Consider the following 5211-nt stretch of genomic DNA (forward strand, 5'->3'; position numbering starts at 1 on the left):
GAGTTCAGGGCCGATACAAGATCTGGTAGGAGCCCCCCTACCCGCTACCTCACACCGAAGCAAATTGAAGAATATAGAAGAAAAGGCTTATGCTATCGTTGTGAAGGAAAATGGGACAAAAACCATCAATGTAAATCGTTCTTCCATGTGATGGTGGTTAGTGATCCCGAATTCAGCAGCAGCTCGGATAGTGACTCATCCTCGAGTTCACCTTCCAGCTCTAGCTCCTCTTCTAAAGGAGAGGTGAGAACGAAGAGAAAGGCCAAGAGGCCAGAAAAGGCAGAAACGAAGAAAGAGGAGACTCCAAAAGCCGAAGGCAAACCCGAAGAGGGTGAGTCTCTTCACACCATGCAAGACCCCCACAAGCCCAACGCCATGCGAGTATTTGGGCGTATCAACGGGCAAAAAGTTTTGATTTTGCTTGATTGTGGAGCAACGAATAACTTCCTAACCGATGAAGCAGCTCAACGATGCAATGTTGCCTTGCAACCAAGTAAACCCCAAACTATTGTCGTGGGAGGGGGCCACCGGCTGAAGTGCATGCACGAGGTTAAGGACATGGAGGTCACCATCAAGAAACGCACCTTCAAAGTTGACTCGTTGGTCATACCCTTGGATGGAGTCGACTTAGTCCTAGGCATGTCTTGGTTCTTATCGTGGAAGGATATCCACTGGGACGTCAAGAATTTCTCTATGACATTCATTCCAGAGCTTGATGGGGAGCCCATCACCTTGCAAGGACTAGCCAGCACAATGAGTCCTAAGGCCGCCCTGCGTTGCCTCGACCAGGAGCAGCCCGCTTGCTGGGTCCTTACGCTAGCTACAGATGTTCCGGGATCGGATGAGACAACTGAAGAACCGATCCCACCCTCCATTCAAAATGTATTGAACGAGTTCCCGGAAATATTTGCGGAACCGAAAGGCCTACCACCTCAAAGGGCCTATGACCACCGCATAGTACTCACGCAAGGAGCTGAGCCTGTGAACGTCAGGCCTTATCGGTATGGGCATAGTCAGAAGGCGGAAATAGAACGCCTCGTGAAAGAGATGCTCCATGATGGTATCATCCGTCCGAGCTGTAGTCCGTTCTCTTCCCCAGTCCTTTTGGTGAAGAAGAAAGACAACACATGGAGATTTTGTATAGACTACAGAGCATTGAACGAGGTAACCGTCAAGGATCGGCACCCAATACCGGTCATAGATGAGTTGTTGGATGAGCTCGCCGGCGCCACAATCTTTTCAAAGATAGACCTTCGCGCCGGCTATCATCAAATAAGAATGCAAGGCGAAGATATCTCTAAGACTGCTTTCCGGACGCACGATGGGCATTACGAATTCTTAGTAATGCCGTTTGGGTTAACAAACGCACCAGCCACCTTTCAGAGGTGCATGAACGACGTGTTTCGGGAACACCTGAGCATAACGCTAAGCATATTGAAGGAACACCAGCTTTTTGCGAAGATGTCCAAGTGTAGCTTTGGACAATCTTCGATTGGGTATCTCGGGCACATCGTGTCACGAGAAGGGGTTCGGGCAGACCCCGAAAAATTGCAAGCCATGGAGAAATGGCCACTGCCCAAAGATCTGAAAGGTCTACGAGGCTTCCTTGGACTCACAGGGTATTACAGGAGGTTTATACAAGGATACGGTATTATCGCACAACCTCTAACCCAAATGCTGAAAAAGGGAGCTTTTCAGTGGACAGAGAAATCTAGGGTCGCATTTGACAAACTCAAGTCGGCCTTGATGACCGCTCCAGTTTTGACACTCCCCGACTTCACCAAGAACTTTACAATTGAAACCGTTGCATGTGAAGTTGGCGTTGGGGCCGTACTCGGCCAAGAGGGTCATCCCATCGCATACATGTCAAAGGCCCTAACCAGTAGGGCAAAACCTCTCTCAACATATGAGAAGGAACTGCTTGCTATAGTCATTGCGGTGGAGAAATGGCGTCCCTATCTGATTGGGCGTAGATTCATAGTCCGAACTGATCAAAACAGCTTGAGATACATGCTTAAGCAACGTGTATCCACCCCAACACAACAACGTTGGTTAGCCAAACTCTTGGGGTACGATTTTGAAATCGAGTATAAGAAAGGTCCGGAGAACAAGGCAGCAGATTCCCTCTCACGCCTTACCGAACAGTTCATGACACTGTCAGTGGTGGAAACCAACTTATGGGTACGATTGGCCAACGATCAAGATAATGACCAATCGACCAAGTTACTTAAAGCTGCGGAAAAGCAGAATCCTGGTTCCATCCCTTTACATTCGGTTAAAGGGGATCTTCTTTTTAGGAAGGGTCGAGCTGTTGTCCCTCCTAATTCAGAGCTGAAACGAGAGCTTCTGCAGCATTCCCATGACTCGCCTGCTGCAGGGCACGAAGGGGTCACTAAGACCATCAGTAGAGTCAAGGCCCAGTTCTGGTGGCGAGGACTGAAGGCCGACGTGCAAAGATATATCCGTCAATGCAAGATCTGCCAGAGGGAAAAATATGAGGCGATCAAGCCTCCCAGGCACCTAAATCCTCTCCCCATCCCTACACGACCATGGACGGATATAACCATGGATTTCATTGATGCTATGCCTCGCTCAGAAGGAAAAGAGGCAATACTAGTTGTGGTTGATAGGCTGTCTAAATACAGCCACTTTGCACCATTGCCACGGCTGTACCAAGGGCCGATGGTGGCTCACGTCTTCCAAGAGTACGTTGGAAAACTCCACGGGATGCCTCAGACGATCATCTGCGACAGAGACTCTATTTTTATGAGCGCGTTCTGGAAGGAGTATATGAAGACGTTAGGTACAGAACTTCGGTTCAGCACTGCCCATCACCCGCAAACCGACGGGCAAAGCGAGATTGTGAATCGGTCTCTCGAGACTTATCTCAGATGCTTCGTGGGAGAAAGGCCTAGTTCATGGGTCAAGTACTTACCCTGGGCCGAGTGGTCTTACAACACGAGTTGGCACTCGTCTGCAGGGATGACTCCCTATGAGGCAGTCTACGGATTTCCACCTCCCACAATTCCAACGTACGAGGGAGGTAGTGCTTTAGAAGATAACGTGGACTGCGAGCTGCGCACAAGAGAGGAGGTCCTGGACTCCTTAAAACAAAATTTGATTAAGGCGCAGAACAGGATGAAGCAGGTCTACGATAAGGGTAGACAAGACCGAGAATTTGAAGAGGGGCAGTACGTATGGTTGAAGAGGCTTCCTCTGAAGCAGAAGTCTCTAATGGGGCAGCCATACTCAAAACTTCTGCCACGTTACTATGGGCCATATCCCATATTACAGAAAGTCGGCAAAGCCGCATACCGATTGGGATTGCCCAGAGAGGCACAAGTCCACCCTGTGTTTCATGTCTCTCGCTTGAAACCACATCAAGGCGAGATACCAACTATAGTGGAACACGTGCCAGACCAGTTGCCAACGCCTCACAGAATTTTAAAGCACAGATACACGAGAAGGCAAGGCAGAACAAGGCATGAAGTATTGGTCGAGTGGGAAGGCCCCGACCAAGGAACCTCTTGGGAAGAATTTGGGTCAGTTGCTCATCGTTTTCCCTCTTCCAGCACTCGAGGACAAGCGCAAGGTAGGGAGGGGGAATCTGTTACGGACCTACCAGATGGTCCAGACTCAGGCGAGGCTGAACAGCCCGAGCCAAGCCGTAGGCGGAGAAGCGCGACAGATGTGTGGGCTCGGTCTGTGCAGCACTTAGCCGAGGAGACTCCCAAAGAGGTTAACGCAGCACCAGACCCGGTTGCAGTGGGAGGAGCGGGAGGAGCAGCCACGTCCGCAACGGTGCTCGAACAGGATGAACCTCTGGGACACACTGAACCGATTGTAGAGCTCACCGAGCGTAGGCTAGACGCACCCCACTCGAGCTCGACATTCCTAAACCGCGAGGTCATCTAAAGACCAAGGGTCTTAAGCGAATGGCTCGGTCAACCAGACCGAGCCCTTACACCAAAATGCGAAGTGAGGGCGTTAACCCTCACGAGGTCCCCCTCCTTGGGCTCGCAAGGTTCAAGGAGTCGTGTTAGCACTTAGGCGTTTATTTTAACTTTAGTACTTAGCTTTTGTTAACTCGTTTTTACTTGGCGCCTTTGAGATTCGAAGTGAAGACCTAAGCCGGCGGGTTGTGCCGAGCGCCTTGAGTTTTTTAGACTTTGGGTTTGGATCCGCGCGTGTTAATCCCGGATCATTTTAGGTTTGTATATATTGTATTGGATCCTGTACAAACGCATCTAAGAAATCATATTTTGGCTCATTTGGGAGTTTTGACTCTCTCTCCTCTTCGAGGACTCCATCTCTTCGACCCCCTCTCTCTACCCGAGTTAGGAGCGTCTCCATCCGAATCCCCTTGCCCCCATCGTCCGTGTAGACCTCGGCCTCAAGGAAGAAAAACAAGGCGGATCCCCTCCCACCGGCGGTGATCCCTCCTCGTCCACGCTTGCCTCTACGTTGAAGATCAATAGCCCGAGCATTGGTGCCTTCCCCTTGAACACGAAGGAGAAGAAAGGCTGAGTTCGGCACAAGAGAAGATCGAAGTCCCCAAGCTTCGATTCGACGGCTTATCAAGGTTAGTACTCGGATCATTGAACTCTTCCATTCGGCTTGGATTTGTTCGCTTCCGGAGCCTCACCCACGACCTAGGCCCCTTGCTCGGCATACCCGAGTGACTGGTTTGAGGATCTATGGTGCCCCTCCCTTGGTGCACTCTCTTCCCCGCTTGGAATCGGTTTTCTATCCGTAGGAACCAACCAAGCCACCCACAAGGATTCCGACGGACTGCTTCGCACAAAACATCAAGTTCTACCGTCGATTCCAACTGGAAGGTGATAAAGAAACCAGCAGCATAAAAGAGATCGAAAGCACGGTCCAAGCTCGTGATTCGGGCTTGAAAATCATATTGCTGGAATCACCTCAGCTTGCCAATCAAAATAGTATAACTTGGGCGAATTCGGCCCGTGAGAGAGCAAGCACCCACTCGATCGGAAACCTGGCCGGAGCAAGACGCCGCTGCAACGTAACCAAGAAGGGCACGAGCGTCATTTGGACGAGGAGCTAACCCTAGCCGAGGCGCGGGAAGAATCGCTTCCTCCTTGGCCGCCGGTCTCAAACTGGTAAGTTCCCCTACCGCGCATCTTGGCCCTTCGTTTCTCCACGTGTCAAACATCCACCAACCCGCGCCCCACCCTGTCCTCGTAG

The sequence above is a fragment of the Nymphaea colorata genome, chromosome 3, assembly GCF_008831285.2.
Source record: "Nymphaea colorata isolate Beijing-Zhang1983 chromosome 3, ASM883128v2, whole genome shotgun sequence".
Taxonomy (NCBI): Eukaryota; Viridiplantae; Streptophyta; class Magnoliopsida; order Nymphaeales; family Nymphaeaceae; genus Nymphaea; species Nymphaea colorata.